Source organism: Rhinichthys klamathensis, unplaced genomic scaffold, assembly GCF_029890125.1.
Source record: "Rhinichthys klamathensis goyatoka isolate OS25496 unplaced genomic scaffold, OSU_Roscu_1.1 h1tg000585l_1, whole genome shotgun sequence".
In the NCBI taxonomy this organism is placed as follows: domain Eukaryota; kingdom Metazoa; phylum Chordata; class Actinopteri; order Cypriniformes; family Leuciscidae; genus Rhinichthys; species Rhinichthys klamathensis.
The window spans coordinates 1,703,273-1,717,635 of record NW_026607045.1 but is presented as its reverse complement, the minus strand read 5'-3'; the positions used below and the strand labels follow the sequence as shown (position 1 = coordinate 1,717,635).

At 39.2% G+C, this 14,363-nt stretch overlaps 1 protein-coding gene across 3 annotated transcripts in view; it reads left to right on the top strand.

The window, feature by feature from the left end:
- robo3 (roundabout, axon guidance receptor, homolog 3 (Drosophila)) overlaps positions 1 to 14,363 on the top strand; it is an 89,147-nt gene that overhangs the window by 17,180 nt on the left and 57,604 nt on the right. The gene's annotated exons all lie outside the window — the stretch shown is intronic.

Below are 14,363 nucleotides of genomic sequence, written 5' to 3'. Positions count from 1 at the left end.
CAGCCATATTACTTTTGATGTCTACCGGATTGATTGAAGTTGCAGCTCTCCAAAGCTATAAATAGCAATTATTTACTGCATGATAATATTAATTCTCATTCTCAATGAGTTTTTTCAGATTGGATTTCTTTTCAGTAAGATTTTTATTTCTTCTTCCTTATCAGGGGAGGTTAAAAGCAATGCAAATTGTATTTCTCTCATATTTCCATATCAAAAATATTAGATTTTTCAGATTGGATTTGAACAATATCTCCATTTAGTTATAGGACTGACTGCTTGATTATATTACCAAAGCCATTAACCTACATTTCAGATTCATTTATTAGTGATATCCGGCGACAAATAGCCACCTTGCGGTTTCAAAACTCTGAGTTCATTGTAAGTTCATGATCCATGAGGGTTACGGAACAGATGCTCTGTTGAATAAAACATTTTTTTATTGTTGCGGAGAAAATTAGTTTTCCAAAGTTGCATTTAAGATGGTGGTTTAGGTTCTGAAAACGATAGTCAGACTATAAATTTTATGCTTGGAAATTTGTATGACTTGGTAACTCTTTTTACAGCACTATCTAAAAAAATACGCTTTTAATTCAGTCAACCGAAAACAAGCTAAACACATAATCAGACATCTGAAAATCCCAAGTTTACCCTTACAAATGAAAGGTTTTTGGATGAGTTCTTCTCACATTGAGCAGAAACGTTTGCAGCATGTGCCTCGGACGAGACTGTCATTATCATTAACTGTAGACTGAATGTGCACAGTGGAAAGAATTCTGGTACACAAATAGTTCTAGAACCCCATAGGAGTTGATTCTAGGTCTAGATTGCTGAACCGCACATCCTCGCCAGTTATCTGTCCTGTCCTTTATCCTTGCTCCCATCATCCTGGTGGCCAACATCGTTAGTTATGATATGTTTATCCCTCCGTGAGATGACAATGCGACATTTCCTCTAGGGATGTCTGCAAAAATGGCCTAAAACAAGAAAGAATCACATATATTCGAATATTAAACGTCTGTATGTATGTATACGTATAGATATATATATATATATATATATATATATATAAATAACTAAATAAATATAAATGCCCAGAGGCTTGTTTTAATATATATATGCATTTTTTCCCCTTAATTTCACAATGCAAATCTCCATTTAAGGCCATTTATGAAAGACTAGCGTAGTGATTGTGACATCATAATATGATTGTGACTTCATAACGGGTACATTTAAGGTATGACTGCTCGCATTTACACCTCAACTCTCATTCGCCAACTTTGTCGTTATAATTCTTTATACAATAGTCAACATTTAAAGTGGATCAAAAAAGTTCATCAAAGTTGTCCTAAGACAAGAACGGGTATTGTTCAAAATTAATGTAGGCCTATAACTTTGATGAAAGGTTTTGATCCACTTCGGATGTCGCGCTGGTACGTTTTCAGTAAGGTCTAAAAATAGGTTGAATGTCAGTTTTTTTTGTTGTCAAAATTGGGTTTTCATTCAATTTATTATTCTATAACATCTTGTCTATCATCTCTGAATATATTTTGGCAAAATTCACTAGTTTAGTGCAGAAAAATAGCGATTTATAGCCCAGTGGCAAGCTGAAAAGACGCACATAGCTCTCCTTCTCTTAACACTACAATTTAAGACAGTTCTTCACTATCAAAATAAACCACATAACATCTAGAATAAAGTTATATCAATGCGCATTTCCCGCCAGTCCTGTGTAAAGTGTAACGGCACGCAAGGTTTTTATTTTAATTTTTCATCCAACGTTATAGTGAGATGCTGAGCGGAGCACAAGAGAACAATGGAGTCTGAAGTAGCTGCTCGCTTAAAAGATCTTGCTCGCCTCTCAATCGTCCAATTTCAAAACGGTTTTCACAGGATGAATTTTGAGTTCGTAAGCTTTCGAATGATACCTAATCTATGATGATTACTAAAATATGTGGTATGAAAAAAACGCAATAAAAAATAGCGCCAATCGTCCCGCTAGCAGGACGTGACAGTTATTTAAACCTGTTTTTCTCAAAATTCCGTTCCTGAAAATCACAGCGATCAGCTGACTTCAGATAACCATAACTTTTGTTACCGACAAAATAAATAAAAACAGATTTGGAAAGGGCTTGAAACCAGCTTTAATTTGGTATCAAAACCTGGAATAGGTCAAATTTCAGCATGTGATGGGTTTTCCCAGATCGCATCACAAATGTTGACTATATTTTGACAAATGTTTCAACTGTTTTGTCTATGTAATGGAAGTCCAAAACAACATAAAAAAAAAACAGTATATTTTCTTTTGTGTATTTTCCACTGTAGAAAGAAAGTTATACAGGTTTGGAACAACAGTAAATTATGACAGAATTTTCTTTCTTTTTTTTTTTCTTTTTTTTTGAGTGAACTGTCGTTGTAATATCCCTTTAATTCAATAGAACATTAGAATAGCTGATTTTTGATTAAGTTCTGTGGGCATTGATGAGATTTGGGCCCATATTGCCAGCTCTCTGCATGGAGATCATCTTTCTCCATCATGGCACAGCTCCATGAGGCAGGTGGTGGGCGGGAGATGGGGATGAGGGGTCTGCTGCCAGCCATAGAGCTTGTCTGGTTCACAGGTTTTGGGGGGTTGGAAGAGATGGGTATAGAGAGAAAGGGAGGTAGAAAGATAAATAGAAAGGAGAAGGAGGGAACCCATATGCCAGGCATGTTGATCTGCCACCAGCAGGCAGCGTGTCGTACATTAGCAGGGCACAGATCTTCGGTCAAACGTGAGATGTTCTGGTGAGAATAAACAGGCTGTTGGTTTGGTGTGCGTGGGAGGGACTGAATTCCCAGAGAGTGTTTTAACAGCCTGTTTATATATGCTGCTTTTGAAGGCGGTATTTATGGTTGAGGTGATGAGTTATGTAGGCACAGTTACATTACTCAGATGATGAAGCCAGAGCTGGGATGATTTACAGTGACAGAATCCTCACACTTTAAATGATAGATGAAAGGGAATGGATCTGTGTTGGTTCATCTGTGGTTTATTACTTTTTAAATGATGCTCCGCATTTGCTGTCGCCCCTCTTTATACTTTTGCATGGCTCATAAGGGCTTATGGGTAAACATCAGCCATTTGGAGCATCTAATGAAAGTTGTTTGGGGGGGGGGGGGGGGTCAGGCCTGGTTTCCAAGGGAACAGGTGAAGACAGAAGAACAGCTGTCCTATGGAATGTTGGGAATGAACAGGTGAAAGGAAGATACTCTTGTTCTGTTTTGATTGGCTGTGAGAGGTGGGAAACTTTTTCCACTTATGGGGAGAGTTCCAAAAACCTGTTGTACTGCAAAAACACAGGTCAGCAAGTGTGTGTACATATACAAGTAGGTATGTATGCATGTGATTCGGGGGGGATTTACTGCTAAGTTTAACCATCATAGAGTGAAAGGTTATAATTTGGACGTGTTTTGTCTTGCCAATTTACACATTCAAATCATTTTAAACGCAGAAGAAGAGGCGAAAATCGGGACTCGCACATTATCTGAGCGCGCGCACGCAGAGAGAGAGAGAGAGGCGCATTTCAGATAGCGCTCGAACACCGAATGGATTCCTCTTTAGCGTTTCCTTGCCCTTGAACGCCCTTGAATTGTCAAAATACCCGTCTAAATGCCCGTCTCGGCAAGTATTCTCTCGTTTATGTCATTAGTGAACAGTTGAGAAAGAAACCGGATGTTTGTCAGTTTTTTCTGTCTGTGCAGTCGGTCTCAAAGTGACAGCACACATCTAATATTCCTACTGTAGTTTGTGTCATTAATATTAGTAAAACAAAATACAGCTTTAACAAAGATTAAACTATATTTAATTTCTACAGTGAACAAATAGTGTTATTTTACATGTATGCTTAATTATTCTTTTCTGTACCTGAATACTACTGTTAGACTTTGTAACTTTATTTATTTTAAATTATGTTCACTCGTTTTAAATTATGTCTGAACTTTATCAGTTAAGCTAGTAGTTTTTGATGTAGTAGCTATCGAAGAACCTCAAGTGAGCTAGTAATAAATGAAAAGCAAAGTCCCCCCCCCCCATATATATATATATTTAAAGTAAGGAAGAAAGTCTGAATTTGGCCATTCTGCTGAAGGAAAGGTTTTCTTATGGGTCACACTGTACCTCTAGGGTTTAAGCTGGAGACATCCTGACAGATAAGCCTATTTATGTGAAGCCCCTCAGTTCAGGACAAAACTAAAGTAATAGTGGCTTATGTTCAGCTGGGCATGCTGTCCCCCTCTGGGCCGCCTGCCCTCTGTGCTATTAACCTTATTGCCTTGGATCTAGAATCTGTGTGGGTGCTGAAGGGAGGCCCAGAGCAGTCCAGACTTTGAAACTCCTCAATATAAATTGATTATGAAACCAGCAGAAAAGAGCATTGTAAAAGAGCATTGTAAAGCTTTTTAATTAAATTTGAGCAGCCTTTTACTGTAGCTCTAATGCACCGACACACCCTGATGCAGCCATAAAAACCGCATGAATCAGATTTCTGTGATCCGTCTTCTCGTTTCATCATGACTCAGAAGGCCATTTCAGTCCCGCAAAGCTGCTGAAACTTCAACCAGACTTTGATGAGATACATCGACAAAGTAGATTTATTATTCCAAAGCCTCCGTTGTAAATATGCAAGCTATTAATCTCCCCGAAATTTTCCAAAGTAGTGAAGAGAAGAGGTGCCAAGTTTCAAATGTATTTTTCGCCTGTCTTCGCTAATTCTAGCAAATGCACATTAACCAGCGAAGCCGACCCGGTCTGTCCAGACGGGAATGTGGCTGCGTGTGTGTCCGTGCAGCAATAATGAGATCACTTAGCCTGTCGAACTCCAGGGGTCAGGGAGACTGCTGACAGGGTGGGGTCACTCGGACACGGGGGGGGGGGGGGGGGGGGGGGGGACACTGGCCTTCTGGCTATTTAACTCTCACACTACCTAATGAATTAATTAAAGCCAGCCACGAGTAACACAGATCAGACATGTGGACACATGGTCACCTTGGATGAAGCAAGAGAGAGGAAGGGAGAGAGATATGCAGTACAGATAATCATAATAAACTGCTGGGGGATAAGGAGATATATAAAGAGAGGGAAATGTAATAGGAAATGAGAGAAAGAGAGAGAGTGTTTTGCTGAATGAGCAACAGGTGGTGCGAGGAGGAGTTTAGACTAAACCCCCAATCAACTTGATAAGCAGTGGTGCATCTGTGTGCTTTTGTATCTAGTCAGAGTTATGACCAGAGCAGGCAGGACACCAGGAACAATACAGCCCAACTCTGGCACCCTAGGGATCCACCATCCACTTTCAATAGTTGCTCTCAACAACTCTCATTTGTGTCTCTGTAGCTGCACTACAGTGTTTTTTTTTTTTTTTTTACATGGGTTTGAATGTTGTTAGTAGATACATCTTAACAAATCTTAATAATAAGTTATTACTAATATTAATATCATTATTAGTATTATTATTGTATATGCACAATTATATAATAATAATAATAATAATTTATTATAATTATTAGTATTATATTAAACTACTGTATTATATATAATTTACTCAAATTATTATTATTAATTATTATTATTATATTATTAATAATAAGTAAAATATTATTTTAATATTATTACAATTATTATTATTATTATTGTTAGTAATTATTATTATAATCACAATAAAGAATTCTTCTTCCAAGCAATATAGTTCATAATTAAAATAACAGTTTCTGTTATATAGAATTTGTGGTCACGGCTCAAACAGAATGCAGCTCATTCCAATCAGATTTTAGAGTCTGAACTTTTTATTTGAACTTTTGCTTACTCAAATACTCCATGAAACAATTGTTTCACTCTGTGGTTGAGGTTAAATGAACGTGTAATCATTGTTGTTGACTTTGGGAGAGTCTGACCACCATAGGGACTGTTTAATTGCATCTATTCATTTTCTTAACTAAGATCATAAAATTGTAATTGTGCATTTTACTGGCGTACTAAATTGCAAGGTTAGTTTTAAGGGCTTTCCCTGTAGGACGGTATATTTTTAAAAAAGCCCATTATATGGATCTGAACTTGACCCTTATTTTTAAAACACCTCTGATGTTATTATTGTAGAGTGGGAAGACAACATTAAGCTTAAAATGAAGTTGGTAAGCCTGTTAAGTGTCGTGATTGATGGGAACCGGTCGTTGCGAATGCGAAATAATTTTTCCTTCCACTGCATATGTGGCTGTACAATCCGTATACCCTAAGAGTTTGTGCAGGCACCAGCCTTGGGATGATTGATTGCTTCTCTCTCGTTGGCATTGCCAGCTGGCATCAGAGTGATGGGAGAGAGCAATGGGCCAGGATATTGGTCTGTGTTTAGAATGTAGGAGACCATAGAGACACCCACCACAAGCAAAAATCAATTCTTTCTTAAGCTGTTACTTTTCCGTTGGCCTTTTCACATCCTTTTTTACTTGTTTCTCCCTTCTTTTACTGGTTTCGGTCCCTTATAGAAACACAAATCTGGCCCAGTTCTTTTCCTGTACATTTTTTAATTCAAGGTCATTTGAACAAGAACTGATCACACAAAGATTCCAGAATAAAAGATGACAGTTCAATTTCATCAAGCAATGTCAACCAATCAAATTTTCCAGCCAATCTAATCAAACTCGGAGAGGATGCACATCTCAGCCTGCACACGTTTGTGACGTCTCTTTCAAAAGCGTATAATGCTCTTCCTAGCTCCTTTTAGCAGATGGGCTCACCTTGAAGGATCAGAGGATTTGGGATGAACAAGAATCCCTCCCCAAACCCCTGCGAGGAAAGGCTTCAACGTCAAGCCTTATCCCGAGACCTGTCCCGCTGATATGCACTGACGCATCACGCAGAGCGCTCTCAGAATCTGACTGCTCCGCTGAGTTTGAGCCCTGTCTCCTCTCATGATTTTAGTACCACGTGTGGTGTGGTAAAATAGCACTGTAGCACCTTGTAGGCTCATACTCAATTCGATTTCTGCAGTCTATTGAGAATCCATTACATAAGTAAAATCTTTTCTGGTGGCCCATTGATTATTTCACACATTGTTATCATGATTGTTGAACTCCATTTACAAGCTCTCTGCTTTTTGTGTACAACAGCATGAAAGCTTTCGACAGTATAATTGATGCGGGTTTTGTGACTTTTAACCTCTTCAAAAGCGGCATCAAGTCTGCATTTGTGTTTTCGCTGTGTATTGCGTTAGTTAATATTTTGTTTTATGCACATTTCTGTATGAAGTACCTGTCCTAAAATCAATAATTTTTTCGAAGCAACTTTCCTGCCTCTAGCGATCCCCAGGCAAAAATTGCCTGTTTACCAAATAAAATTGATTTTTTTTCAGAGCTTCCTACAACAGCTGCAATCTTACAGGTTTTTAACATAAAAAGCATATATATGTATGTGTATTTATGTGTGTATAAGCATATATTAGAGATGCATTTATGTATCGGCCAATAATCTGTATCAGCCGATAAAAGCTATTATTTTATCGGCCTATCACTATCAGCCATCGGCCGATGATCAGGGCCGGTTATATCCTGTCAATCAAAAGGGGGTGGAAAAATGTTTTCAGACTGCAATTCATACTGTGTGTGAATAAAATCTCTATTCTGTGAAATATAGGGCAAGTTAACTTGAAATAATGAAATAATTACAAAATAGTGACATCAATTTGACCCTATGAATCACCCGTAGTTCAAGCCAGGGTTGCCAGGTCCGTAGTTTTTCCCTACACCCAATATTAGTAGATTTTTGGACTTTATTACATGTGATAAGAAACAAAGTCTCAGCTTTCAAATTCCGTCTATTTTATCATGAAATTCAAACAATAAATGATGTTTTGACGCTCTTGAATGTGTCGTGGCAGATTGCTATAGCACCTTAGTTTAAGCGGCAGCGTGGAGCGTGAGTCATCTCTTCAACTGTAATGCAAGTTATAGCACGAAAAAACATGCATGAGCTAGGGCTGTCGCGATTACCGCAATATTGCGGTACCGCGCTACTGACAGGCCAACCGCAGAGGAATGCAAGTAACCGCAGGAACCGCCAAACCGCGTTTTCTTTTTTCATAAGGCCACCCTTCGTAGTTCGTACCATGTGTATTGAATGTTAAATAAGTTAATAATGATAACAAGACTGTTTATCATGGTGATTTGTACAGAGGCTTCGTGGATTTGGACTTAAGCCTAAACAGACAGTGAATGTGATCGACTGAGCGCGTGCGATTACCTGCGTCGTTCTTTGAAGTCAAGTCATGTATATTCGTGAAAAGGTTGCCGTTTCCAAGGAAAGCGAAATATTTGTCGTATCATCCTTTTTAACGTGTAAGGGTAGGCTATTTTCCATGAATGGCGTCAGCGCTGGTCAGCATTACACAGCTCGAGGAAGCCGTGGGGGGAAAGCAGCGAGTCACGCATTGTCCAAAAGTTTTGCCCAAAAGTGAAGCATTGCTGGTCAGCTGAGCCTTGAAAAGTGGAGCTCAAAGTTAAAAAAAAATAATTAACGCCTTGTTTCATTACATCTATCATTTAAGGAATGAACGTTTGAATGAACGGTTTAATGATTCACTCAGTCTGTGACTCAAAAGTCCGTTGGCATAACAATGTAACTGCGCGCTGAGTGACAGTCTTGCAATGCGCAGAGACGCTGTTTAGTTTCGGTTACATTGGTTACATTGTTTTTGTGTATGCTGACCACATCATAACACGTATTTATAGCAACAAATAAATATAAATAAATAAATGGCGGTAATACCGCATATCGCGCTATTGAGCCACTCAAAATTACCGCAAGGGAAATTCCTTCACCGCGACAGCCCTAGCATGAGCATCAGAAGGTATGTTGAAAGATACCATACAACTTACAGAAATTAATCATGTCTCGTAATTGCTCAGTGTTTCAATCACGGAAAGACGTCAATAAAGCAGCTTGTGAACAATGTCACTTAATAATGTTGCATTTACCTCAGTAAAGTTACCCAATGTTCATAGTTCGTTATAGCTATAAAAAAAACTAGAGAGGGAGCTTATTTACTGTTATTTATATTTGTTTATTATATATTTATATATTTTGTATGTATGTTTGAGTTTGTAAGTGTGACAGTGACAATCACACTAATCAAAAATTCCCAGATCACCATAATTCTTCGTGCTGGTTTGTTTTGGACAGTTAGATATTTTAGTTTCCTCAGATGGCTGTGGATTGCTATGGGGGGGACATTTCATTAACAGAAAGGGGGGTGATGATGGACAAAGACAGAGTTCAGTCCCATCCTCTCATTAAGCTCGAGAAGTGCAGACCATCACTAGATTAAAGTAATCCTCTTTCTTTCCAAAGACCATGTCTCTATTAGCTTCCACCGTGGTCTGCCACACGCGCTGGATTAGACCACATCACTAATGGACTTATTGTTGTCGGTATCTGCATACAAAAAGACCAGCTATGGGGGGGCCTGGGGCTGTCCTCCTAGATGTGCCATCAATAAAGAGGTCCTCCCCTCCCTCATCCTCTTATCTCCTCTACTTTTGTTCTCCACTCAGGCGTTTTGTGGGCCAGCGTTATGTCCAGCAGCGCAGGAGCGGGTAACGGTTTACACACGCAACGCACCCAAGCACTGAATAATGATGAGTTTACAGTAGGGTGAACGTGTTAGACAGTCAGCCACCCACCGAGCAGCTGTTTTCCCCCCAAAACACTTGATTGAAGTTGTTTAGTAGCTTCTGTTGTTACGAAATGCTTCATAATACAATGAAATTGGGACATAAGGGAGGTTATGCAAATGGTTTGGAGCTGACCTCTTATTAGGCATCAAAGATGAGAAAATTCGAGGCTTGTCTGATTTAGTTTAGATCATTTATTCTGATAAAAAAAGTTTTGATCTGCAAGTTAATGCTTACAAATGTATTGTCGAAGAGCTGAAACTGCCAAGACGAAGCGTTATTGTGTCTGGTGGAGAATTAGAACACCTCTATTAAAGTCTAGATTCCATCACAACAACAGTGTTGTAAGCAACTGAAACTTACCCATAATGCATTGTTAATGTGACTGGCAGGCTAAATGAATCCTTGAAAAAACTGGTAAGCTTGTAGTGGAGAGGATAGCTCACCCTAAATATGAAAATTCATTTGTTCACCCTCAAATGTTCCAAACCTGTATGAGTTTCTTCTGGAACACAGATATTTTGAACATTGTTTTTTTTTTTAGTTTTCTTTAAGAATTTCAGTTTTTCATCTAATATTTATATTTTCTTTTAGCTTTATTTCAATTATTTTTTGTTAACAATAACAAAAGACTTCCGGTTTGTGCAATGACGGAGTAGGTCGCAAACTGGGAGAGCTCTGTTGAAATCCTATCCAAATTCGATTATTACACATTTATTTACCACAGTTAACTTGAGCAAGCTGTGTGGAAGGGCACTAAATATGGGAAAACCGTCCAAAAAGTTAAATCAACCCGCAGAGGGCACGTCTGAAGATAACCAAGGTTCGGGTATGCAGGCTAACCAAAATGAACAGCATGCTGCTAACAACGCACCGCTAACCTTGGCAGATATGGAGAAACTTCTCAACTCGATGGAAGACCGCATTATTGCCAAACTATCTGTCCAACTCTCTGCTGACCGAGCAACGATTGACAGACATGACCAGACCATCCAGCAGATGGAAACATCACTTAACGATATGGAGGCCAGGCTATTAACCCTCGAATCAACCTGTAAGACCCTGGCTAGAGAAAACGAGGCCCTTAAACTCAAGACGGATGATCTTGAAAATAGATCGAGGCGCAACAATATTCGTATTACTGGCCTACCTGAAAAAGTTGAAGGTTCACACCCAACTGCTTTCATGGAGGTATTTCTGGAAGAAACCTTTGGCACAGAGGCTTTTCCCTCACCTCCTTCGGTCGACAGGGCACACAGAGTAGCCATCTCACGTAGAAAACAAGATGATCCTCCGCGTTCATTCATTGCACGGATCCACCGTTATCAAGACAAGGAGCGCATCCTGAAATTGGCCAGAGAGGCTGGGTCCCTCTCTTTTCGCGGGTCCGAGATACACATCTATCCCGACTACAGCGCGGAGGTTTCCAAGAAAAGAGCAGCGTACTACACAGTGAAGTCTCAGTTGAGAAACGCCGGGTTCGGATATCGGATGTTCTTTCCAGCCAAACTTCAAGTCACGGATAAAAACGGGCAGAAACTACTTTTTCCCTCTCCTGAAGAAGTTTCAGCCTTTCTTCAAAACAACCGGCAAAGTATTCCTCCCACTCCCTCTACTTCATGAGTCATTGATTCGGAGGCAGCCATCCAATTGCTGGTGAGCTTTGCGTTTCATTGCTCCGCGATGTTTAAGTCTGTTGACTGTCGTGTAACCTCCGGTTGGACAGTGTTACTGTTATAGCTTAACGCTACCCCTGGTGTTTTTTTTTTTATCTTTTTGTTTTGTTTGTTTGTTTGTTTTTCATATAACAATATAGCAGTTTCCTTTATGGTATGTTTTATTTTAGTATTACTTATTTACATTTATTAATCATTATTTTTATTATTATCGGTGTTATTATTACTATTTCTTTTTCAAACGTGCACATCTGCTTTTTGCTTATACTTTTATCATTAGTTGAATACACGGTCTAATTTGAAAAACACCTTATTTACAATGCTGCTTTAAGTTCAATGTCTTATGGACTTCCGTGAGTCTTCTGGTATTAAAATCACATTGTCGCCCACTAAGATAGAATCGCTTCCCTTTACATACAGTATAATTTACACACATGCACCCTTGCACGCACATACACCTTTGCACGTACGCGCACACACATACATAATCACAAGCCCATAGAGCACAGGCAGACGGAAATGAGGAAACCCTTCTTTGCACTCTATAATTCCCTCTGCTGTAGCTGCTCTGGCTACAGTTCCCACATTTACAAACACCACATACAGCATGACTATAATGTACAATTGTTTAAATTGTTTGTTTGTTTTGTTTTGTTTTTACCTGAAACACAGTGCCTTTGCACAGTTACACGTTAAAAGCTGTAATAATGTGATTGTTTTGTTCCTTTGTAAAACAGAGTTCAAGTGTCAGATTGATGTTCTCTAAGCTGATAGCTCTGAGTTCTGTTAGGAATCCCTGTCCCTTTCCAGATATTTCTTTTCAATTTGCCCCCCTTTTTTTTTTTTTTTTTTTTTTTTTTTTTTTTTTCTCTTCCCTACCCCCTTCCATGCCGCCACTCACTATTCACATCCCCATATTCTTCTAAATTATGACATCTAAATCCATTTGCAATCAAAGTCGGCCCATTCACTTTGTCTCTCTTAATACCAAGGGTATGAATACCTGGGTGAAAAGGCAAAAAATAACATCATATCTGCAACAATTAAATTCGGACATAGCCTTTTTACAGGAAACCCATCTTAAGAATGACCATGTCAACTATCTTAAAAAAGGCTGGGTTGGTCAAGTGTTCCACTCCCGGTTCAATGCTAAGGCCAGAGGGACAGCAATTCTCGTACACAAGGACATTCCCTTTCAAGCTGAGGAAGTGATTTCTGATAAAAATGGGAGATTTGTCATTGTAGCAGGCAGATTGTTCACCTGTCTTGTCATTTTGATCAATGTCTATGCTCCTAACTATGATGATTACAACTTTTTTAACAAACTGTTCTCTGCCATTCCCGGTGATAACAATTATAAATTGATAATAGGTGGCGACTTTAACTGTGTACTCAGCACTGTGTTAGACAGATCATCTAACAAACCCCAACCCCTCACCAAATCTGCAAAAGTTGTCAATGATTTCATAGCTCACAATGGTGTTTCAGACATTTGGCGATTCAAATTTAATAATAACAAAACATTCTCCTTTTTCTCGAATGTCCATCACACTTACACTCGCATCGACTATTTTCTCCTAGACAATAGACTGCTGGGACATGTTAGCTCTTGCGCATATCATAGTATTACTATCTCAGATCACGGTGCGGTCTCATTTTACATAGCTCTACCCAACTGCTATAGACCCTCCCGCAATTGGAGGCTTAATCCCCTCCTCATTGCTGATGAACAATTTGTAAATCTCGTCTCTTCTCAAATTAACTTTTTTATTGAAACGAACGCCTCGCCAGAAGTTTCCCAGTCAACCTTTTGGGAGACTCTCAAGGCCTATCTTCGGGGGCAAATAATTGAATACTCTTCTAGGACAAAAAAAGCAAGAGACTCAAAACTCAAAGACATTTCGCAAGCCCTTGCAGAGATTGATTACTACTATTCCTCTTCTCCATCTCCAACGCTTTTCAAAGAGAGACTGCGATTACAGACAGAATACGACTTACTCTCCACAGATAAGGCCATTTATTTACTCAATAAAGCACAATCTAGAGTTTACGATTCAGGGGATAAGGCTGGCAGACTACTTGCTCAACAAGCTCGCCAAGCCCAATCATCTTGCCTTATACCTAAGGTTTATAGTCAAACAGGGGAGATTGTGACAGACTATTTGGAAATTAATGATACCTTCAAACAATACTACAATAAATTATACAGCTCTGAATGTGATGGTAACTTTTCACAGCTCAACCACTTCTTTGATAACCTTCAATTCCCTTCTGTTCCAGTTGAACAAAATTCATTACTAGGAGATGCGATCTCTAAGTCAGAGATTCTAAAAGCTATCAATTCCTTGAAAGGCAACAAGTCTCCTGGTCCAGATGGGTATTCTTCCGAATTTTATAAAAAATTTGCACCCACGTTATGCCCGCTGCTCCAAGCTATGTTTAATGAATCCCTGTCGTCCGGTCAGCTCCCACCAACCTTACGACAAGCCGCGATTACGCTTCTACCAAAAAGTGGAAGAGATCCACTTCAGTGCTCCTCCTACCGCCCGATCTCCCTGCTGAATGTGGATTATAAAATTTTATCCAAAGCTCTGGCGGCTAGGTTGGAGACCGTTATTCCACAAATTATTGCAGCAGACCAAACAGGCTTTATCCTAAATAGGCACTCTAGTTCAAATTTTAGAAAACTTTTCAATATTGTTTATTCCCCTTCATCCTGCTCCCCGGAAATGGTTATATCTTTGGACGCTGAAAAAGCGTTCGACCGAGTTGAATGGCAATATTTGTTTGCAACCTTAAAAAAATTCGGATTTGGAGATACCTTCATCTCCTGGATAAAACTCCTCTACTCTCATCCTACAGCCACAGTAATTACTAATGGACAGCAATCAGAGTATTTCTCTCTTGGCAGAGGCACACGTCAAGGCTGCAGTTTGTCTCCACTGCTTTTCGCTATTGCCATTGAACCGCTAGCCATTGCTCTTAGAC